At 47.9% G+C, this 25252-nt stretch overlaps 1 pseudogene across 1 annotated transcript; it reads left to right on the top strand.

Annotated features, from left to right (window-relative positions):
- The first annotated feature begins 6257 nt into the window (after positions 1–6257).
- On the top strand, positions 6258–24331 carry LOC149450067 (uncharacterized; annotated as a pseudogene). Its single transcript, XR_016315311.1, has 9 exons — positions 6258–6836; positions 9131–9260; positions 10561–10663; positions 11830–11985; positions 13234–13301; positions 13892–13998; positions 19869–19956; positions 20898–21067; positions 24061–24331. The product of XR_016315311.1 is annotated as an uncharacterized LOC149450067 (transcript).
- The last annotated feature ends 921 nt before the right edge of the window (positions 24332–25252 follow it).

The following is a 25252-nucleotide window of genomic DNA, read 5'->3' as shown; positions in this document are numbered from 1 at the left end:
TCCGGACCCAGCCAGGAGCAGATACGTACCTCGTACCTCCCAACCTTTTGAGATGGAAATGAGGGACACCTATTAGCAAAAGTATGTAGACATAGGACACACCCCCTGCCACGCCCCCTTAACCACTTTGCCGCCAGGTCCGTAAATCGTATAGATCTGACAGCGCGGGGGGTGTTAATACAAAATCCGGGGCTGCAGACACCGGGATTGTGTCTAATACTGACAGGACCACTCCTGCCTGTCAGGTGGAAGCAGTCGGGGGGCTTTGGATTCAAGTCCATGTCTCCCAAAATCTGTATCCGGGTCCTCCAGTTCAGAATCTGTGTGTTTTGGGGAGATATGGACTTGAATCCGATGTAATCTGTTCCAAAGTTCCCCCCCCCCAGGCACTCACCAAAGAAAAGAGCCCCCTCAGATGCCACACCAAACAAGGGCTTTTGGAGTGGACTGCAGGCTAGCCTCTAGCCTACTGACCATCGCCCTGGCATCTAAGGGAGTTTTTTTTGGTGGGTGCCTGGGGGGGGAACTTTGGAGCAGTTTACTTCGGATTCAAGTCCATGTCTCCCCGAAAGACACAGACTCTGAGAAGTGGAGGACCCAGATACAGATTTGGGAAGACATGGACTTGAATCCGAAGTAAACTACTCCAGAGGTCCCCTCCAGGCACCCACCAAGGGATAGAGTCCAGTCAGATGCCAGACCCAACCTGGACAGGGACCTTTGGAGGAGACTGCAGGCTAACCTCTAGCCTACTGACCATGGCCCTGGCATCTGAGGGGGCTCTATTCTTTGGTGGGTGCCTGGGGGGGGGGGGGGAAACTTTGGAACCTTTGGGGTAGTTTACTTCAGTTTCAAATCCATGTCTTCCCGAAACACAGACTCTGAGAACTGGGGGACCCGGATACAGATTTGGGGAGACATGGACTTGAATCCAAAGTAAACTACTCCAGAGGTCCCCCCAGGCACCCACCAAAGAAAAGAGCCCCTTAAGATGGAAGGGCGATGGTCAGTAGGCAAGAGGCTAGCGTGCAGTCCCCTTCAAAAGCCGCTGTCCCAGTTGGGTCCATCACATCCGTTAATAATGATTTTAGTGTATTTTTGGGGGGTTGATATTTGAGGGTTTGCGGGGGGCCCTGTCAGGTAGGCGTCACCCTGTGATTTATAACAGCAGCCCTGCTTCCAATGGTTTCACAGATGCCCAAGGAGAAACCTGGGACACCACCATGTTGTTTTTACCACCTTGTGCCGCTCCTTTTCCAATGGGGACAATTGGGGTGCAAATGACCACCCTTATCCATACAGCCAAAGAGGCGCTTTCCAGGCCCAAGTAAATTTCAAAGTCGGATGACCTGCCGATTTCAGGTGCGATCTGCAAGAAATCCAACACAGATGTCTATGCAAATCGCACCAAAAGTAGCGCATGTACTACTTTCCAAATCGGTGCGGCTCCGGCCAAGTCGGGACCAGACCCATATGACCGCTGTAATTGCAGACAATAGGGTGCGACTTGCCATGCGATTTGCGTGATTTCTACAGACTTTATTTTCTAAGTCATTGGTCACACTGCTGCGATTTAAAATCACACGATTTGTGTGCAATTTCATTCAAATTCATTATAGACTTTATTGCTACTTGGGAGGTTTTCAACTATTTCTTGCAATTTGCATTATATTCTATGTCTGTGAAATCCTAACAAAAACTGCAGAAAAAGTCACGCAAGAACGACTTTAGAAATCACTCTGCAGCAAATCGCACGTGTCAAGACACTGGCAATCACTGGATGCGATTTCAGGTGCGATTTCAATTCGCAAATTGCACCTGAAATCGCACCAGAGTGGCTGGGCACTTATTGCTACTTGTGAAGATTTTTAATGATTTCTCGCCATTTGCAGTGCGATTTCCATTCTATTCTATGGATGTGAAATCGCAACTAAACTGCCGAAAAAGTCACGCAAGAACTACTTTAGAAATTGTGCCGCAGCAAATCGCACGTGTGAACACACTGATATTTATATTCATTAGATGCGATCTCAGGTGCGATTTCAATTCACAAAATCGCACCTGAAATTGCACCGGTGTGGCCGGGCATCAAATCAGCCCCCACTGTATGCGGCCAGCAGCCACTGTCAAATTGTACAAATCTGTATAAATCAATGGCAGGCGCCACTGCTGACCCTAGACGGATGCCTCCAGAGTTGGCGTTTTTGCAGCATTTTGGCTGCGGGTAATTGTCTGGTCCCCCTGCAACCACTGTAGCGCAGAGCATTGCTGCTTCCAGAATGCAGCAAATTAGCCGCAGATGTTCGGCCGTCTGCATGCACGGATCGCAAAGTCCGTCTTTTCCCTTTAAGCCCGGGTTCACACTGAGGCGGTGCGCAATTCGTAGCATTTTATGCATCAGAATCGCACCCCGTTCATGCGAACCTCTGCGGGTGTGAATGTTAACACCCTGAAAGTGGTCCGCAAAATGTGCAGAATGCGATCGCATAGGTGTGACTAGGTGTGAATAGGTGTGACTACCCCTGCAATCCCATTCTAGTGTGTGCAAAATGTACGGCTCTGATCGCACCGCACACAAATCGCATGTGATCTGCAGGGAATGCGGTGCGGTTCCCGTGTGACTCATATACAATATACCGCATCATATCTATGTGAACCCGGGCTTGGGCTCCCGGCGCTGCTGATTGGTGGCTGCGCACTATGGGACGCGACAGTGATAAATAGGAGCATGCATGAGCCTTGGCTGGTCGCCCTCCTCCTCTGGGCTGCACCTGACCTATTAGAAGCTGCTCTCCGGCAGGTGTGAGCATTGCATTAACCCCTGCGCTGCTGGCTTGCTGCAGGCAGGGGCCCCTGGGCTGGGGGAGGGGGGAGTTGGGTGCCTGGCCAGGAATGAAGGGGTTAATACAAAAAGCTGTGCAATAAGGGAGGAGATGAGTATGTCTCCTGTGCTGCAGGTAGTCAGAGGATCCCATGTAGTCAGAGGGTGGCGTGTGCAGCCAGAGGATCCCGTGTAGTCAGAGGATCCCGTGTGGTCAGAGGGTGTCGTGTGCAGCCAGAGGATCCCGTGTAGTCAGAGGGTGTTGTGTGCTGCATGTAGTTGGGGAATCCCGTGTAGTCGGAGGGTGTCGTGTGCAGCGTGTAGTCGGAAGGGTGTCGGGCAGATTTGCTGGTGATAGAAAGTGAAGGTAGATCGGTCCCCCTGTTTCCTCCATCGATGTATCTATTTAACATTTGATCATGCTAGGCACGTCTGTGGTCCTCCCCGGAACCTTCCCGTGCGTTTTGCGTTGTACTGACGCTAGGCGCCGGCCATGCGTAGTTGCTGATATGATGAGGAGGCTTCAATAAAGTCTATGGGCACAAGTCGGATAGAAGTTGCCTTGAAGTAGCACAGGAACAGGGGTGGACTGACCATTTGGAAACTCGGGCACTGCCCGAGGGCCCGGGGTCAGTAGGGGGCCCCCTTTTTCATAGGCTTTTTTGTTTGGGCAAGGACACAGGGGCCCCATGATCCCCTATTGCCCGGGGGGTCCATGAGTTGTCAGTCCACCCCTGCACAGGAACTTTTTCTGAAGTCGGAGCGACTAGCGACTTCAGTCATGCTAATGAACGCTCTCATTGACTGACATGGGATGCTACATGTCATGCGACTTGGGGGGGGTCTCACAAGTTGGATCCCATGTCGCAGCAATGTGAATCGATCCTTGGCCACTGATATACTGCCCTCTGAAAAGTGATCCGCGGTAGACTGCTTTTTGAAGGACAATACATTTTACTGCAAACGTGAATCCGTAAAGTAGATCTAATTTTTTTTTTTTTTTTTCTTCTTGGGGGGGGGGGGGGGGGGTGGGGGGTTTGGGTAGAGTTGATCCTGGTACACAACATTGAGAACATAAGATGAATGATCATCTGCATTGTGTGGGGGGGTTTTTTTGTTTGTTTGTTTTTGGGGGGGGGGGGTATTTTTGTTTTGAGGTTTGTTTTTGTTTTGTTTTTCTGCTTTTTTATTTTTTTGGTGGGTTTGTTTGTTTGGGGATGTTGGGTTATTTTGGGAGTGTTTTTTGTTTTGTTTTTGTTTTTTTGCTTTTTGGGTAGAGTAAAGCCTGGTACACAACATGAGAACATCAGACAAATGATCATCTGTATTGTGTGGGGTTTGTGTGTTGTTTTTTTTTTGTTTTTTGTTTTTTTTCATGCCAGTCTCATCAAAGATGACGAAGTTCCAAAGATTCTCATAGGACAGAATACAACTTCAAAAGTGATGTCATGCGTTCTTTACTTTCTGAGCATGCGCAGTTTTAATAATTTTTTCTTTTGGGGGGGGGGATTGTGGGTTTTTTTTGGGTGTGCGTTTGTTTTCTTTGTTTTTTTGATTAGGTTTTGTTTTCTTTTTTCGTTGGGGTATTTGTTCTTGTTTTTTTTTTGGGTAGAGTAAAGCCTGGTACACAACATGAGATCAGACTAATGATCGTCTGTGCTGTGTGGGGATTTTGCTTTTTTTTGTTTTTTTTTTTTTTCATGCTACTCATGCACATTTTTTTTTCATGCGCAGTTTTGGCCAATTTTATTTATTTTCCTTTTTGACGATTACTGTGATTAACCGCTTACCGCACTATAGCCAAATGACGACTAGAGCGCGCTTCTCCAGTTCTGGGACGGCGTCGTATGACATCCTCCCAGAACGTGCATCTCCAGCGGTGCGCTCTGTCCTGATATGCGCGTCTTAATTTGGCGTTTGTGAGTATACATCCGATATATTATATTAATAAAACATTTTATCGCGGTAATGCACGAGGCTTGTGCGCCCCTTTCTTTTTCTTATTTTGTAATGCTTTTCTCGGCTTCCCCGGCCCCTAGGGGGGGCTGCACCGCATTGCTTGATTGGATTGAATTGAATGAAAAGGTGTATGAAGACCTAGCCACACACACCAGATCTGGTCTTTTGAATGTGGGAGGACTTTTTTTTTTTTCTGGTGACAATACAATTGTAGGCTAGGTTCACACCGATGCAGTATGCGTTTCTGCGGTGCGTTTTTGACACGTTTTGCATTTTGTTTTTCTTTAACTTGTTGCTGGGCAGAATAAAATGCAAAAAAAAGCATCAAAAACGCACGACGTGCTTTTCTGCAGCGTTTCCATTGAAGTCTATAGAACCAAAAATGCAATGTTTTGCGTTTTAAAAAAAAAAAAAAAAAGCCCCCTACCCTTTCCAAAAACACACTGGGGTGAAAACGCAGAGATGTGAATCTGTCCCATAGGGAATCATGGTAAATGGGCTTCTGTGCATTTCTGTAAAACGCAGAGGAAAATGCTTAGGTGTGAACCTGGGGTGATACAGGAGGGATCAGAGGGCCCTTCTATGGGAACCGCTTCTAAACCGCACCATGTCATCAGCTGTGAACAGAAAAAAAAATCCTGTCTTGAACCTGGTCCGAACCACTGAGACTACCACTTTGTCAATTAGCTGTGAGCCTGTGTTCACGCTGATGTGGAATTGGCACCGGTTTCTGTGCGATTTCCATGTCGCATCATCTCAGTAGCGATTAAATACCACCAAAAGGCAGCTCTATTTGTGTGGGAAAAAAAATGATACAAATGTCATATGGGTGTAGTGTTGCATGACCGTGCAATTGTCAAAGTGTGACTGAGCTGGAAATTGGCCTGGGCAGGAAGGGAGGGGGGCAGTGCCTGGCAGGTAAGGGGGTAAATGAAAATCATTCATTCTTGTATCATACAAGAAACATCTTCATGTTTGTCCCTCTGGATAATTTTCATGTGAGCTGTCGCGGTCGGCTCTCGAAAGCTGTGTGCCAACGATCCGATTATTGGACGATCGCTCCCAAAGCGTTATTTTTTTTCCCCATAGTCTGTCCTTGGCTTAAGGCTGGCCATACATTATACAATTTTTTCCTTTTAGATTTACCAAAAAACCATCTAATAGGAGGTCAAACCTAGACCACACTTTCAATTTGTATCCAATCCGGCCGGAAGTGTGAATGGGCTCTAAAGATTTGTATTTTAAATGTTACAATTTTCTAGGACATCTAAACCTCGAACAAGCGATGTTGTGTGTCGCAGTACTCCATGTGAGGGCGGCGTTCCCCTGCACAGGTGTTCTGCGCATCCCGCTCAGGCGGGTCCATTCGTGTATGACTTTCACTCACTCCACTCCACTGAAACTGCCCTACTAAAACTCACTAATGATCTACTAACAGCTAAAACCAATGGCCACCGCTCCGTACGCCTCCCGACCGATGGCCACCGCTCCGTACGCCTCCCGACCGATGGCCACCGCTCCGTACGCCTCCCGACCGATGGCCACCGCTCCGTACGCCTCCCGACCGATGGCCACCGCTCCGTACGCCTCCCGACCGATGGCCACCGCTCCGTACGCCTCCCGACCGATGGCCACCGCTCCGTACGCCTCCCGACCGATGGCCACCGCTCCGTACGCCTCCCGACCGATGGCCACCGCTCCGTACGCCTCCCGACCGATGGCCACCGCTCCGTACGCCTCCCGACCGATGGCCACCGCTCCGTACGCCTCCCGACCGATGGCCACCGCTCCGTACGCCTCCCGACCGATGGCCACCGCTCCGTACGCCTCCCGACCGATGGCCACCGCTCCGTACGCCTCCCGACCGATGGCCACCGCTCCGTACGCCTCCCGACCGATGGCCACCGCTCCGTACGCCTCCCGACCGATGGCCACCGCTCCGTACGCCTCCCGACCGATGGCCACCGCTCCGTACGCCTCCCGACCGATGGCCACCGCTCCGTACGCCTCCCGACCGATGGCCACCGCTCCGTACGCCTCCCGACCGATGGCCACCGCACCATCCCCTCCTCCTCAAACTCCACTCTCTTGGCCTGTGAGACTCCGCTCTCTCCTGGTTCTCTTCCTACCTAACGCAGCGCTCCTTCAGCGTTGCCTATAACTCTGTCTCCTCCTCTCCACTTCCTCTCTCTGTAGGGGTCCCTCAGGGTTCAGTCCTTGGACCCCTTCTCTTCTCCATCTACACCTCCTCCCTTGGTCACTTGATAAACTCCCATGGCTTTTAGTACCATCTCTATGCTAATGACACACAAATCTATCTTTCTACTCCTCACCTCACCCCTTCAGTCTCCTCTCGCATAACTAACCTACTAAAAGACATATCGGCTTGGATGTCACTCCACTTCCTCAAACTCAATCTTTTCAAAACTGAGCTCTTAGTATTCCCCCCAGCCCGTGCCCCCTCCCCCGACTTCTCCATCAAGATCAATAACACAATCATCAGTCCCTCCCCTCATGCTAGGGTACTCGGTGTAATCCTAGACTCCCATCTGTCCTTCCAGCCCCAAATCCAATCACTGTCCAAATCTTGTAGACTTCACCTCCGCAACATCTCCACGATACGGCCGTTCCTAACCTCAGAAACCACCAAGCAACTTATTCCCTCCCTGGTTATATCTCACCTTGACTATTGTAACTCCCTCCTCATTGGCCGACCTTATCGCAGGCTATCCCCTCTTCAGTCTATCATGAATGCTGCTGCCAGACTCCTCCACCTTACTAACCATTCTGTATCTGCCACCCCTCTCTGCCAATCCCTCCACTGGCCCCCAGTGTCCTCCACCCCTCTCTGCCAATCCCTCCACTGGCCTCCACTCAGTGCCCTCCACCCCTCTCTGCCAATCCCTCCACTGGCCTCCACTCAGTGCCCTCCACCCCTCTCTGCCAATCCCTCCACTGGTCTCCATTCAGTGTCCTCCACCCCTCTCTGCCAATCCCTCCACTGACCTCCACTCAGTGCCCTCCACCCCTCTCTGCCAATCCCTCCACTGACTTCCCATTACCCAATGAACAAAATTAACAACATTGACAATAACCTATAAAATCATTTATAACTCCGCCCCAAATTACATCACCAATCTTGTCACCAAATATCACCCAAACCATCCTCTCCACTCCCTTGTCTCCTCCTCCCATTCTAGTCTCCAGGACTTCTCCAGAGCCTCTCCGATCCTCTGGAACTCTCTACCCCAGCCAGACTAATCCACCTTACCTACCGCTCCGTTTCCGCCACCCCCCTCTACCAATCCCTCCACTGGCTTCCGATTGCCCAACGGATCAAAATCCTAACACTGACGTACAAAGCCGTCCACCATACTGCCCCGAACTACATCACCGACCTAATATCCAAGTACCACCCAACACGCACACTCCGCTCCTCACAAGACCTCCTTCTCTCTAGTTCCCTAGTCTCCTCCTCCCATACCCGCCTCCAGGACTTCTCCATGGCGTCACCCATATTCTGGAGCTCTCTACCCAAATCCAATAGACTATCGCCTACTCTCCTCTCCTTTAGGCGCACCCTGAAAACCCACCTCTTCAGGGAAGCCTACCCCACCCCCTGCTAACTTGCCGACCTCCTCCACTCTTCCTACCACTCCATCCCCCACAGCTATCTCCTCCTGTGCCACCATCCCCTCCCTCCTAGATTGTAAGCTCCAAGGAGCAGGGCCCTCGATCCCCTCATGTATCACATTGTATTGGTATTGTACTATCGCATGTATTGTCTCCAATTGTTATGTACAGCGCTGAGCCAACTGTTAGTGCTTTATAAATACTGTATAATACTACCCCAATTTATCAGACTATCACCTACTCTGCTCACTTTTAGGCGATCTCTGAAAACCGATCTCTTCAGGGAAGCCTATCCTGCCCTCAGCTGATAATGGAATCTTCTACTCCTCCTACCAGTCCCTCCCCCACAGTTACTACCTTTTGGACCACTAGCCCCTCCCTCTTAGATTGTAAACTCCCAGGATCAGCCCCTCCCTCCTAGATTGTAAGCTCCCAGGATCAGCCCCTCCCTCTTAGATTGTAAGCTCCCAGGATCAGCCCCTCCCTCCTAGATTGTAAGCTCCCGGGATCAGGCCCTCCCTCCTAGATTGTAAGCTCCCAGGATCAGGGCCCTCCTATCCCTCTTGTATTGATCTGTATTGTTACTGTATTGTCTCCCGTTATATTGTAAAGTGCTGAGCAAAGTGTTGGCGCCATAAATCCTGTATAATAATAACAACTCTTCTTTGATGGAGTCTGACACTGTTGTGTGTCTTCCAGGCCTGAGTTGTCGCAGAGCGTGGGCCGACCCGCCGCCGGTTCTCTCCTCAGTGGGATGTGACTCGGAGGAATGGCTGACGAGATTCACAATCAGGAGGTGGGGCCTAGCAAAGTCGACCATGGCGAGGAGGACGACCTGGATGACCCGGTAGGTCTTCTGGGTGATTTCATGATTGGTTGGTTGGTTGAGGGAGGCTTCGTCCAGGTCTATTGCCCCTAAGGGCCCCTCCATATTAACCTTCCCAGCACAAATTCCCCCTCCTAGTGCAATTGTCCCCCCCCCCCCTCCCCAGTCCTACTCACTCCAGTCCATGAAAAGACCTGCCTGGGAATGGCGTTGTAGCCCACCTCAACATTCCTCTAGGTTCGGCCATGGTGGAGAGTACGGAAACCAGTGGCAGCGACTGCCTAGTTTGCCTAGTGGTAGCACCGGCCTTGCATTCATCTAACTGGGTTTTTTGAGGTTTTTAATGTTATTTTTACTCACGTGTTTGTTTACTGTCTGCAGTGAGACAGATACAATGTATAATAGAATAATATAATGTATAATACAAGGTATAGAACAGGAATCGCTAAATGGCGGACCGGGGTCCGGATGTGGACCGAATCCCTGTCCCATCCAGACCCATGCAGTGCTGCCATTTAAGATCCTCTTCTTCCCCCAGATGTCTTACGGTCATCCTCACAGGGCTGACAGCGGAAGGCAGGACAGTCCTGGATGGGGGGCGGGAGCTGCCTGAGGTTAACAAGTAGGTGATTGGTTGCTAGGATGAAAGGCAGTCCTAGCAATCGCTGTCTGTGTAAGGTAGGACAGTGGGGGGGGCGAAGTTAAAGGACATTAGTGTGAAGGGGGGCTGAGGACAGTAATGTGTGTGTAAGGGGGGGGGGGGCTGAGGAAAGTAACATGTGGGGGCTGAGGGCAGTAATGTGGAGGGATGATGTAAAAAGGAGCAGAGTACTCTTCAGTGAAGGGGGCAAAGATTTGGACCTCTGATGTATGCCCGGACTGTGGTGAATTTTAATTCAATACCCCTGGTATAGAATGATACAATGTGTTTCCCCTTAGAACATTTCCTACCCCCTGCTGCCCCCCAAATTCCCCCTTCCAACACAAATCTACCATATTGCCTTTTCTAGCACAACCCCCCCCCCCCCCCCCACCTCACATGATACCTCAGGGTAAGGGCAGCCACCCCTCCTGCCCACCCCTTGTCCCAGCCCTGAATCAAGGGTACTATGCAGAAGGCCAGAATGATGGTGGAGCGCCCCTACTGGACACTTATAAGAACACATACTACACTTATCTTGGCCAAAAGCAACCTTTTTGGAGGCCTCCATTGCGTTTCCTATTGATCTGCAGATTCTCCTCCCTATTCCAGGCTGATTGTCCGATTTTTGAAGTTGCAGCAATCCAGAGGATCGCATTGACTCCCTTTTGTGTGTTCCAGGAGCTGACGGCTATCAGGGTGCGCGTGCGGGAGATGGAAGAGGAGACGGAGCGATTAAAGAATCTGATGACTGAGGAGACGGTTACAAACAGTCCCGTGACCGGTAGACGTTACTGACCCCCTATAGTCCTCCTAATGGCAGATACATGTGTGGCGGTGACCATGTTGGCGTGACCCGTTCCATGACCGCGCACCGCTCCGGGCTCAAAGAAAACTGTAGTATGGAATAGTTGGAGTGACATCATTGGGGGAGATTTACTAAAACTGGAGGTTGCAAAATCTGGTGCAGCTGTGCATGGGAGCCAATCGGCTTCCAGGTTGTATTGACAAAGCTTCATTGGTCAAGCTGGAGGTAGAAGCTGATTGGCTGCACCAGATTCTGCACTCTCCGGTGTTCCTAAATCTCCCCCAGTGTATACACAGCAATATTGGACGTGTACCTAAAGGCAACATATTGAAGGAAGGTGATGACTACACTCGGGCCGATAGCGGTGTTTGTGGCCCTTTGGGCCAAATTTTTTTTTAAACACGTGGGGGGTCCCCTTCCCCCCCCCCCCCCCAAAATTTGAGGATGCAGCCCAGGAAAGGGAGAAAGGGGGTGACCAAGCTCGTGGTAATGCTTGGATACTAAAACAGATCCTTTTTGGTGCGATTCGAGCTCCTACAAAAGCCCTTCAGGACTCGTATGGATTTTGAGGGGAATCCCCATGCCAAATTTTTTTTTTTTCTAAACACGTGGGGGTCCCCTTCCTCTCTCCCCCCCCCCCCCCCCAAAATCCAAGGATGCAGGTCAGGAAAGGGGGGAGTGACCAAGCACCCCCTCCCCCCTGAACCATACAAGGACACATGCCCTCAACATGGGGGACAAAGTGCATTATTCCCATGTTGACAGGCACAAGGGTCTCTTCCCCACAACCGTTGGTTTAGGTGGCCCCCAGATTTCCACCCCCCCCCCCCCCCTTCCATGTGAATGAGTATGGTGGACATGTTACAGCTACTCCATCCACATAAAAGTATAAAAAATGACAGCAGGACAGGTCAACATTTTGGGATTTTTCCGTCCCTTCCAGTTCTGGCCACCAGGACAAGTTGAGAAGGTGAATCTTCCAAATGGGGGCACAAATGGCCAAAAGACCCTGACCTGAGGTTGACTCCTCGCCGCTCTCTCCAATGTAAATGGTTTTATTCCTCCCAACTTCCCGGCATCATACGGGCTTATTGGCCTCATCGAGACTTTTTTTTTACAAAAATTTGTTTCCTGTTTTCCAGAAAGAGGAATCCAATCTGTTCGTTACACCCGCCGCCGAGCCGGAGGAGCAAGTTTGCGGCAATTCCCGAGGGTGCCCCATGCCGGACACAGCTGGAACATCCCATTTCGCCTGTCATTCTCAGACAGAAATTCACCCTTCTATGGGCAGCCTAAAGGTACCCAGAGGTGTTCTATTGGTCGCTTTTATTCTGATCGGGAAGTGATTATATGGGCCTCATTCACACAAGCGTACCTCTGTACAGCCGTACCTTCACACCTGGAATAAGAAGGTTTTCTGTGCTTCCCCGGGCAGGCAGCCCCATTTACGTCTATTGGGGTGTGGCAGCTCCTTGGTCACAGCCGCTGGTCCCAGTCTGACAGCCATGCAGGTAAGTGTCTCTCAACACACACGGTCTGAATTCGGGGGCCACATTCCCACACGGCTGTCAGACTGGGACCAGCTGCTGCGCCCTGCTATGTCCCAACAGGCATGAATGCAGATGTATGGAACGCCTGTGCGTTCGATATGTGCAGAACGAAAAATTGTTTCATTTGGTTATTAAAATAATTTTGTTAAATTTCATTTAATTTGTTTTTGGAATTTGTTTCATTTTATTCGAACTGAATTCAATTCGGAAAATTTGAAACGCAATTCGGATGTATTCTATATTACGTTTTTGGAAGACTTTTTTTATATTCTTTCTGTTCTATTATATTTTCATTTTTATTTTTTTAATTCCATTCTTTTCTATTCAAAATACGGAAGGCGGTTATGTTGGGTTTTTTTCTATTCGAAACATGGAAGACTGTTATATTCTATTTCATTCTGTTTTGTTTTTGTGGGGTTTTTGTTCTATTCTATTCAAAATACAGAAGACGGTTATGTTCTATTAGAAATACAGAAGACAGTTATATTCCATTTTATTCAATTGGGGTTTTTTTTTTCTGTTCATTTCTAGTCAAAATATGGAAGACGGTTATATTCTTTCTCATTTTTTTTTTTTATTCAAAATACAAAAGGCGGTTGTATTCTATTATTATTATTTATTATTATTATTATTTTTTTATTTTTTTTTTACTGTTCTTTTTCTACTCAAAATACGGACGATGGTTATATTGTATTTTATTGTTGGGGGGGGGGGGGGGTGTTCTATTCAAAATATGGATGACGGTTTTATTCTATTGTCCATTTCTGCTATTTTTCTATTTGAAATATGGAAGACGGTTATATTGCATTCTATTCTATTTTTTTTAAATGTTCTTTTTTATTCTGTTCAAAATGTGGAGGACTGCTATCTTCTAGGTTCCATTCTATTCTCTTCTTGTTTTTTTTTTTTTTTTTTTTTGTTTTGTTTTTTTATCCCCTATTCTCTTCCATGTACCTTTTTTTTAGAAAAGCCATTGCAATCTGTCTTCACTCTCAGGTCTTCCCCAACCTATGACTGCAGAAGAGAAGCGGGAGGCCGATAGACGCTCTGTATATGTTGGCAATGTAAGTAGTTAATAATCCGGGAAACTTTGCGTAGCTCAAATCTGCACAATGGGGCGATCACCTTTGGGCTAATGTCAAGTGTAGGATCTGTTCTCATCAGTGTCCAGTAGGGGCGCTCCGCTGTCATCCTGGCCTGTTTGGTAGGAATGACTGGTGCTGTGCTATCCCTGCTGGTATGATTGGGGGGGGGGGGGTCTCTGGAGGCTAGTACAGGCTGGAACAGAAATCGGGGCGCCCATGGCATATGGGGCATGAGAGCAATCCACCCAAGAAGGCTGGAGTGGCCCAGTTCCTCCTGATTTGCATGGGTCTACTTTGTCTTGCCATGGGCTGGGAAGGCCAGGAATCTGCGGTGCTGTACCCCCTGGGAGTTGGTTGCCCCAGGGGTGCCCTTTAGTGTCACATGGGTGTGGGAAATCTTCTGTGAGTACATGGCACTATGCTTTGCTTTTTTTTTTTTTTTTTTTTTTTTTTTTTTTTCTTTGCATTAAAAAAAAAAAAATCTGCACAATGGGGTTGAATCTTGGTTTTCCAATTTGTTTAAACTTCTAAAATTCCGGATTTGTTGCTGGTGTTTCGTATTGCTGTAGGTGGATTATGGGGGTACAGCCCAGGATCTCGAATCTCACTTCAGCAAATGTGGGTCCATCAACCGAATAACCATTCTGTGTGACAGATACTCTGGACATCCTAAAGGGTAAGCCTGATTTTAAAAACTCTTCCTTCTTTTTTTTTTTTTTTTTTTTTTTTTTTTATTTGTATTTAAAAAAATAAAACAAAACTGCTTTTGCGCTGTTTTTAAAGCTGAACACTAGGCAGAAATGTAATAAATAAATGCAGGTACGGGTTTTATTGTATGATTTGAATGCAACTACAGTGGGTGTTACATATAGTTAGTCTGGCTGAAAAAGACAAAAGTCTATCCAGTTCAACCATTTAAAAAAGGAAAAAAAATGTATAATCCTACACACACAGCTTATCCAGAGCAAGGCAAAAAACCCAGCAAAGTACGATCCAATTTGCACCTGCAGGGGAAAAATTCCCTTCCTGATCCCCCGAGAGGCAATCGATATCCCTGGATCAACTTTCCCTATAATGTTATATCCAGTTATATTCTGTGTATCCAAGAAAGAATCCAGGACTTTCCTCCAGCAATCCACTGAGCTGGCCACAACCAACTCTGGAGGGAGTCTATTCCACATTCTCACAGCTCTTACTGTGAAGAAACCTTTCCGTGTTTTGGAGATTACATTTCTTCCCTCCAGACGTAAAGAGCGCCCCCTTGTCCTCTGTGATGACCTCAGGGGGAATAACTACACCGAGTTCACTATATGAACCATTGATGTATTATACATGGAGATCATATCCCCCCCCTTATGTATTATACATGGAGATCATATCCCCCCCCCTTATGTATTATACATGGAGATCATATCCCCCCCCCTTATGTATTATACATGGAGATCATATCCCCCCCCCCTTATGTATTATACATGGAGATCATATCCCCCCCCCTTATGTATTATACCATGGAGATCATACCCCCCCTTATGTATTATACATGGAGATCATATCCCCCCTTATGTATTATACATGGAGATCATATCCCCCCTTATGTATTATACATGGAGATCATATCCCCCTTATGTATTATACATGGAGATCATATTCCCCCCTTATGTATTATACATGGAGATCATATCCCCCCCTTATGTATTATACATGGAGATCATATCCCCCCCTTATGTATTATACATGGAGATCATACCCCCCCTTATGTATTATACATGGAGATCATACCCCCCCTTATGTATTATACATGGAAATCATATCCCCCCTTATGTATTATACATGGTGATCATATCCCCCCTTATGTATTATACATGGTGATCATATCCCCCCTTATGTATTATACATGGTGATCATATCCCCCCTTATGTATTATACATGGTGATCATATCCCCCCTTATGTATTATACATGGTGATCATATCCCCCCTTATGTATTATACATGGAGATCATATCCCCCCCTTATGTATTATACATGGAGATCATATCCCCCCTTATGTATTATACATGGTGATCATATCCCCCCTTATGTATTATACATGGTGATCATATCCCCCCTTATGTATTATACATGGTGATCATATCCCCCCTTATGTATTATACATGGAGATCATATCCCCCCCTTATGTATTATACATGGAGATCATACCCCCCCTTATGTATTATACATGGAGATCATACCCCCCCCTTATGTATTATACATGGAAATCATATCCCCCCTTATGTATTATACATGGTGATCATATCCCCCCTTATGTATTATACATGGTGATCATATCCCCCCTTATGTATTATACATGGTGATCATATCCCCCCTTATGTATTATACATGGAGATCATATCCCCCCCCCTTATGTATTATACATGGAGATCATATCCCCCTTATGTATTATACATGGAGATCATATCCCCCCTTATGTATTATACATGGTGATCATATCCCCCCTTATGTATTATACATGGAGATCATATCCCCCCTTATGTATTATACATGGAGATCATATCCCCCCCTTATGTATTATACATGGTGATCATATCCCCCCCCTATGTATTATACATGGAGATCATATCCCCCCTTATTGTAATATACATGGAGATCATATCCCCCCTTATGTATTATACATGGAGATCATATCCCCCCCTTATGTATTATACATGGAGATCATATCCCCCCCTTATGTATTATACATGGAGATCATATCCCCCCCTTATGTATTATACATGGAGATCATATCCCCCCCTTATGTATTATACATGGTGATCATATCCCCCCTTATGTATTATACATGGTGATCATATCCCCCCTTATGTATTATACATGGTGATCATATCCCCCCTTATGTATTATACATGGAGATCATATCCCCCCTTATGTATTATACATGGAGATCATATCCCCCCTTATGTATTATACATGGAGATCATATCCCCCCCCTTATGTATTATACATGGTGATCATATCCCCCCCCTATGTATTATACATGGTGATCATATCCCCCCTTATTGTAATATACATGGAGATCATATCCCCCCTTATGTATTATACATGGAGATCATATCCCCCCCTTATGTATTATACATGGAGATCATATCCCCCCCTTATGTATTATACATGGAGATCATATCCCCCCCTTATGTATTATACATGGAGATCATATCCCCCCCTTATGTATTATACATGGAGATCATATCCCCCCCTTATGTATTATACATGGAGATCATATTCCCCCCCCCCTTATTGTATTATACATGGAGATCATATCCCCCCCCCCTTATTGTGATATACATGGAGATCATATTTCCCCTCCCCTTATTGTAATATACATGGAGATCATATTTCCCCTCCCCTTATTGTAATATACATGAAGATCATATCCCCCCCCCCTTATTGTAATATACATGGAGATCATATCCCCCCCCCCCCCCTTATGTATTCTACATGGAGATCATATCCCCCCCCTTATGTATTCTACATGGAGATCATATTTCCCCCCCCCCCCTTATGTATTCTACATGGAGATCATATTTCCCCCCCCCCCCCTTATGTATTCTACATGGAGATCATATCCCCCCCTTATGTATTCTACATGGAGATCATATCCCCCCCTTATGTATTATACATGGAGATCATATCCCCCCCTTATGTATTATACATGGAGATCATATCCCCCCTTATGTATTATACATGGAGATCATATCCCCCCTTATGTATTATACATGGAGATCATATCCCCCCTTATGTATTATACATGGAGATCATATCCCCCCTTATGTATTATACATGGAGATCATATCCCCCCTTATGTATTATACATGGAGATCATATCCCCCCCTTATGTATTATACATGGAGATCATATCCCCCCTTATGTATTATGCATGGAGATCATATCCCCCCCCTTATGTATTATGCATGGAGATCATATCCCCCCCCCCCCTTATGTATTATGCATGGAGATCATATCCCCCCCTTATGTATTATACATGGAGATCATATCCCCCCTTATGTATTATACATGGTGATCATATCCCCCCCTTATGTATTATACATGGAGATCATATCCCCCTTATGTATTATACATGGAGATCATATCCCCCTTATGTATTATACATGGTGATCATATCCCCCCCTTATGTATTATACATGGAGATCATATCCCCCCCTTATGTATTATACATGGAGATCATATCCCCCTTATGTATTATACATGGTGATCATATCCCCCCCTTATGTATTATACATGGAGATCATATCCCCCCCTTATGTATTATACATGGAGATCATATCCCCTCTTATTGTATTATACATGGAGATCATAACCCCCATTATATATTATACATGGAGATCATATCCCCCCTTATGTATTATACATGGAGATCATAACCCCCCTTAATCTCTTCTCAGTAGAGAATAAATTCAGTTCATCTAATCTTCTCTGTACTTCCTCCAGTTCCCAAATGTTCTTTTTGTGAATTGGTGCCCAAAACTGAACTGCATATTCCAGATGAGGTGTTACTAATGATTTGTACCGGGGGGGGGGGGGATAATATATCTCTCTCTGGAGTCATTATTAAGCTTGTGATCTACCAGAACCCCCAGTTCCTTCTCCGCCATTGACACCCCCCCCCCTCCATTGTACCCCCATAGTATGTATGATGCATATTCTTAGCCCCCAAGTGCAGAGCCTTACATTTATCAACATTAAACCTCATTGGCCCCATAGTCCCCCCAATTACACAGAGCATTGAGGTCGTCTTGTAAGTTGGAGACCTCCTGTAAGGACGTTATTCCATGGCACTGGGGGTGTCAAACTCCATTCCTTCGTGGTGCACATCCGCATTATGGTTGCCCTCCAAAGGGTCAGTTGCAAACGTATCTACTCTTCTGTTAACCACTTGACGACTGGGCTATAGTCGAATGACGGCTACCGCGTGGTCGCCTAGTTCTGGGAAGGTGCCGTATGACGTCCTCCAGAACTGTGATCGCTGTGTCCATCATACACGGCTGATCACATGACATGCTGAAGGGCCAATCACAGCGCTATTTTACCACGCGATTAGCTGTGTCCAGACACATTTATCGGCTGCACTTTCCTCGCGCTCAAAGAACATAGGAACAGGTCAGCTGTAGACAAGGGAACACCACATGAGATGAAAACTTTGGCATGGTAAGTGACAAGACTTTGCATTGGATAGGAAGGTGGGGCTGGGAATCGTACTGGTGGGGTGGCGACAGCAATCGCACTGAGCCCCGGAATGCAGAAACCAGTGTATTGAAGAACTTCCAAAATGGTACAACAGCCCAGCGGGAAGGTCACCGTCCGGGAACTCGCAGTCGATGCAGAGGAGAGTCAGCGATGATGGGCCCGAGCTGAAGACAGTGTTTGCCGAGGGAGGTGGAGGACGGCGTGGCCAGTCCAACCGAAGAGCTTGTGGAAGTGTGGACGTAGGCTCTGCTCTTTCCTATTGTTCCATAACCTCTCCCTCCTGCTAGTGCTGTCCATAACGAGCAGGTATGCTCTCCCTCCACTAGTCCTGTGTGTACACCAAAAACCTGGGGTCAGGTATTTAAAAAGGCTCTGCTTGACCCAAGATGGCCGCTAGGGTCACCTGGATGCAACGTAGATAATGGAACTCTGCTCCAGAAACCGAGGTAACCATAAAACCTACTTTTTCTCATGATTTCCTCTCCAGCTGCATTACTGCTCCAGTAGAGCGCCATCTACAGTGGAGAAAACAGAATGCACTTGCCTACATTTTCACCATGTTCCTATGAGAGAGAAGATTATGGTGACTTATTGCACCTACTGGCATTTACCCAACTCCTAGTTTTGGATAGAAAGAGGCCAAAGGGTTTGGGGAAAAAAAAAAAAAATTTGATTTGACTACATTGTAATATGGTTTCCAAAACTTGCTTTCATCTACATTAAACAAAAAATCTCATACAGGTGTACCTCGGTTTACGAATTTAATGCGTTCTCCGGGATGTTTCGTATTGCGAAAAATTTGGTTTTCCATAGGAATGCATTGAAAACCAATTAATCCGTTCCGGAGGTCAGAAAAAAAGTTTAAAAAAAAAGTCGCTGTCACTGTAGGTCAGTGCCAGGTTTCAAATGTAATTACCGGCTTCACTATAGCTCAGAGAATCAGCTGTCACTTTCCCTGGAGCTAAAAGAAACAAAGTTTCTTTTTAGTTTGTTTCCTGAGATAAAAGAAACAAAGTATCCTTTAGCTCCAGGGAAAGTGACATCTAATTCTGTGAGGCGAGGGAAGAAAAAAAAGTCGGCAATTGCATTTAAAAATCGGCATCAACATACACTTCGTATTGCAAACACAATTTGTAACAAATTCATAAACCAAGGCGTTTATTTTCATTCATAAACTGAAAATTACATTAACTGAGGCGTTCGTAAACCGAGGTGCGCCTGTAGTGGCCGGAACCCTCTGTACTGGTTTCATGTTGATGAATGATCTGCTCTTCTTTTGTCTTTGTATCCAGTTATGCATATATAGAATTTTCAGAACAAAACTCCGCAGAGACTGCCACAGAACTGGACGAAAGTGTCTTCCGTGGACGAACGATCAAGGTGACCTTATTGGAGTCCTGCAGCCATCTATCTCACTGCAATATCAATTCTACAGCTACATTTCTATCACATGATCCAGGAATGGAGACCGCATGATCCGTCCTCTTTCGCTGCACTTAGAAAAGTGAATTGTGTCCAAAGTGGGGTGTATTTTGGTGCAGCACAAGGGCATACACTATATTGCCCCAAGTATTGGGCCGCCTGCCCTTCCACGCACATGACCTTTTAATGGCCTCCCAGTCTTAGTCCGTAGGGTTCAATATTGAGTTGGCCCCAGCCTTTCCACACACATGACCTTTACTGGCCTCCCAGTCTCAGTCCGTAGGGTTCAATATTGAGTTGGCCCCGCCCTTTCCACGCACATGACCTTTAATGTCCCCCCAGTCTTAGTCCATAGGGTCCAATATTGAGTTGGCCCCGCCCTTTGCAGTTATAACCGCTTCAACTCTTCTGGGAAGGCTGTCTGCAAGGTTTAGGAGGGTGTTCCAACATGCTCCTTCCTTGCTGCTCAGGTTGTCCTCCCTAGGAGACTTTGGGCAGAGAAGATCCTCCAGTCCAGTAATCATCCTGTAGACGGGCTCCCCTCCCTGGAGACCCCTCCCAGGCTCCACACTCCAGCCTTCCTCTCAGTTCATCTTCCATCCAACTTCCCTCTCTCCCCAGGCTCTGTCATATTTGAGGGTTGCCCTGGTCATCGTGCCCAGCCTCCTTCCAGGGGATTGTCCAAGGTCCCTCAAACATGCAGATCTGGGCCTCCACCCCTCTTCCAGAAAGTTCTCCAGTTTCTGGAACGGTGGGAGGGCTCCAGAAGCCCTGACTTGTAGAACCTCCCATCCTGTCCTGAGGGGAACAGGCTAACTCATCCCAGGCTGGGGGGGGGGGGCAATATTTTTGGACATGACTACATGATGCATTGTTAATCTTTTCACCCATCTTATCAGGTTCTTCCCAAGAGGACAAATATTCCAGGAATCAGCACTACTGACAGGGGTAACTTTCGAGGAAGGTTCAGGGGACCCAGAGGAAACTTTCCCAGGGGACAGAGGTCCAGAGGGCAGATGCCTAGGGGGCAATATTCCAGAGGACAGATGCCCAGAGGGCAGGCATACAGGTCAGTATTGGCATTCTGTGGAAAGATGCAATGTAATCTACACCACGCTCGCCTTCTGCTCCACTTAGAAGCAACCATGGCACCCGCACACCAGTGTAGTACAGGTTATTTTGAAATGGTTACACCAGGGGTAGGCAACTGTGCCCCTCCAGCTGTTGGTGAACTAAAAGTCCCATCATGCCTTTGGGAGTCCTGCTTGTAACTGTCAGTTTTGCAATGCCTCATGGGACTTGTAGTTCTACAGCAGCTGGAGGGCCACAGTTGCCCACCCCTGGGTTATACCGTTCCTTGTAACTCCAATGGAGATGTTCAACCACCATTGTTCTTCACTCACTCTGGCCTTTTTCCATCATCGGCCTTATAGCTGTGAGCAGCACTCTCTCCTCCACCCTCTTATCTCGCTATTTCTTTCACCAGTGGCCTCCAGGTTCCTGGTGTCCTGTAGGAGGAACCCAGCAGACCAGGACTAGTATATTTATTACCACCTATAAACCCATCTAAGTCCTCTATGTAGTTTGCTCCCCTGTCCCAAAACGGCAGCCTAGTTGACCCAGCCACAGGTGCCATGCTGGCTTTGAGTCCCGTCGCACCCCAAATGCAGCATCGATAGAAGCCATATCGGGCCACGCATTGCAGATCCATGCAACCTCCGTAACTAGATTGAAAACCAGTGGACAAAGCACTCCATGGGCCGCCTTTCTTTGGCATGTTCCGCCATTTCGAATGGCTTGGTCTCCTTGTGAATAAGACCCACTAGGGGGTGAAAACCATTGGAGGAAGACGGCCTGTGGCGTGCTTTGTCAACTTTTCTTTTACAAGTATTTTTATTGGTTTTTTCAGGTTTATAATACAAAGTAGAACAATCATTTTTATATCACGTGGAACAGCAGATGTGCAACATAAAAATTCCAAGAAATATGTTCCATTGAACTCCCATAATGGCTTATAATAGAAATAGATGCTGGCTGATTGATCTCAAGACTAAAGGGGGTATAGTAGTATCCATACGGAGGTGGCTGGTGTAGCATGACGGACAGAACTGATGGGGTGCTGCATCAAGCATTGGTGACACTCTAACTGGTTTTATGGTGGGTGAGGAGGAAGGCTAAGGGACACAACAAGCGAAAGAATGTCAGGTTATGCCAGCTTGGGTAGCAGGAATAGTGGGATTGAGGTAGAGTAGGAGGAAAAAAAGGAGAGTTGTTGGAGGTCTCTGTGGGATGCTCCCACATCATGAGGACCTTAATGCTTCAAAGCCAGAATAAGGTCACAGTTAAGGTTCAGATTGTGGTTATACCAGGCATCCGTAAATGACGGCCTGTATTCCGGACCAACTTGCTGTCCCATCTGGACCACTGTGGTCCCGACATTAAGGAGCTGCCTCTTTACCCCAGCCTCTTGCACTGTCCTTCACACAGTAGAGATATGGGGGCAGAGGATGTGGCTGTAGGGGGAAGAGAAATGTGATGGGGGAGAGAAGGGCTCAGCTGTGGAGGGTGATGTGAAAGGGGTCCAGTGGAGGCCCCTCTTGGGTGGGGGGTTGTGTGAAAGGGGGCTTGAGCACACCATTGTGGGGGGAGGGGGGAATTTATGAAAGGGGGCCAGAGGCCGCTGCTGTGGAGATGTGAAAGGCGGCCAGAGGACGCGGCTGGGGAGGAGGCGACGTGAAAGGGGGCCAGAGGACGCGGCTGGGGAGGAGGCGACGTGAAAGGGGGCCAGAGGACGCGGCTGGGGAGGAGGCGACGTGAAAGGGGGCCAGAGGACGCGGCTGGGGAGGAGGCGACGTGAAAGGGGGCCAGAGGACGCGGCTGGGGAGGAGGCGACGTGAAAGGGGGCCAGAGGACGCGGCTGGGGAGGAGGCGACGTGAAAGGGGGCCAGAGGACGCGGCTGGGGAGGAGGCGACGTGAAAGGGGGCCAGAGGACGCGGCTGGGGAGGAGGCGACGTGAAAGGGGGCCAGAGGACGCGGCTGGGGAGGAGGCGACGTGAAAGGGGGCCAGAGGACGCGGCTGGGGAGGAGGCGACGTGAAAGGGGGCCAGAGGACGCGGCTGGGGAGGAGGCGACGTGAAAGGGGGCCAGAGGACGCGGCTGGGGAGGAGGCGACGTGAAAGGGGGCCAGAGGACGCGGCTGGGGAGGAGGCGACGTGAAAGGGGGCCAGAGGACGCGGCTGGGGAGGAGGCGACGTGAAAGGGGGCCAGAGGACGCGGCTGGGGAGGAGGCGACGTGAAAGGGGGCCAGAGGACGCGGCTGGGGAGGAGGCGACGTGAAAGGGGGCCAGAGGACGCCGCTGGGGAGGAGGCGACGTGAAAGGGGGCCAGAGGACGCCGCTGGGGAGGAGGCGACGTGAAAGGGGGCCAGAGGACGCCGCTGGGGAGGAGGCGACATTAAAAATTTCTTCCACCCAAGTTCCCTTTTTATTATTGGACCTCCTGGAAATTTTTAATTCTGAACCCCTGGGTTAAACCCTAACCACAGGGACCATATTGTTTACAAATTTCAGGTGAGCCTCATTTAGTATAGAAGTGAGGTTTTCATGAACTATCGTCCCCATAATTCGCTGCTTCTCCTCCATGTAGTTCAGGGAGGGCAGTCTTCATGATTTAGTTATTGCTTGGCATGTGCCCAAGAACTTCCACTCAACATTAGTAAGGTCAGAGATGGGTCTGTGGAGTGGAGCCCCCCCATGGATTATGCTTCGGTTGGAATAGTTCAGATTACATTGTATAAAGGTATCCAGAGTTTTTCTGACTTTAGGACGCCTCCTTCTGTTTTCAGTAAAATTTACTGAAGTTGGTGTACGGCCTCATTGTTTTTACTGAGGACCATACCGTAAGGGCTTCTTTAACCGGAGGGTTGACCACAAGAACTTGAAGGCCAACGGTCCCGAGAACAGCGGGACTTCCCTTCTTATACCAACTCCGATGAAATCACGAAAGCCGTGTTCCCTTGCTGTTACCAATCACTGTAATCCTTATCTTTTGTTCGTTCTTAGAGGGCGTAGAAGGTCGGGTCGGTGGAATAATCCACGCTGAACGTGGCGGAGATGAAATCTAGCAATGATGGCCGTCCAGCGCCAGGAGCAGACATGTGGAAGTTCTAGAGCCCTGCTGCTGCTACGTCAATGGAGATATTCGGAACCTCGGTCAACCAGTAAACCCGGACTAGCCATCATGTCATTGGTTTGGCACAGACTTCGATGTTCAAGAATTGCTTGCATGTATAGAACGAACGTTTTGTAAATGGCACTGCAGGTTTGTTTAAAAAAAAAAAGAAAAAAAAATAGTTTCTTATATAATTAAAAAAAAAAAAAAGTTTAATGATGTAGTTTTGTTTTTTGTTTTTTTTTTGGCTTCTGGCTTCTATCTTTACGTTTTTAGGGTCAGGTTAACTTTACTGTTCCAATAGAAATGGAGGAGATGCCATGGCTGACCTCTCCTAGTGAGCATGTTGGTCATCTGGCTGTCACACTCGCTCATGCATTACCTTCAATGCTTCGAGTCGCACCTGGAACAAGCTGATCGAGGAGATCTCTCCTTTACCGTATGCATGTTCCACATCTGTAGGGTGTAAAGTCAGGAAATTGGCATTTTCAGGAGACCAACAGTAGCAGTCCCTATACTTCTGTGAACAATTTTTCCTTTTAATGGTGAAATAAGCCACTCCAGGCATTGAGGATTCCAGTACCACAATCCCAGATGTTGTTCCAGCTCACTTTGGAGTTAAGGTGTTTCCACCCATCTAGGAATTCCATTGTGCCCCCTGCTGGAAGTGTGGGAGGGATACAGATGGTCCTCCAATTGACACACAGGTGCTGGGTGCCCATGTGGGGGGACCGGTGCCCCCGTCGTCGGTGGGGAGGAACGGGGCCCCCGTCGTTGGGGTCAGTGGGGAGGAACAGTGCCCTAAGGGCTGGATAAAGGCAAGCAAAGGGCCACATCTGCCGATCCCTGATCTAGGCTAACTGCAACTTCAAATTCAGATTTCTGGTATAGTGTACCTTACAGAGTAACTCCACTTTTGTAGAGATTTTTATTGTGATGCGAGGGTTCGGCCTTGTTCAACAGCATCTTCCCCTGCGAGGGCCACGCTCACTGCATGTGTGTTCCGTGTATCCCTGTGCAGGCAGTTCCCATTCATGTCAGGCAGTGGCTGCGCGCACAGCGCCACTACTGCGAATCTGCACC

The sequence above is a fragment of the Staurois parvus genome, unplaced genomic scaffold (genome assembly GCF_062004578.1).
Source record: "Staurois parvus isolate SC_StPar_1 unplaced genomic scaffold, SC_StPar_1.0 ptg000585l, whole genome shotgun sequence".
Taxonomy (NCBI): Eukaryota; Metazoa; Chordata; class Amphibia; order Anura; family Ranidae; genus Staurois; species Staurois parvus.
This window is presented reverse-complemented; position numbering and strand designations above follow the sequence as displayed.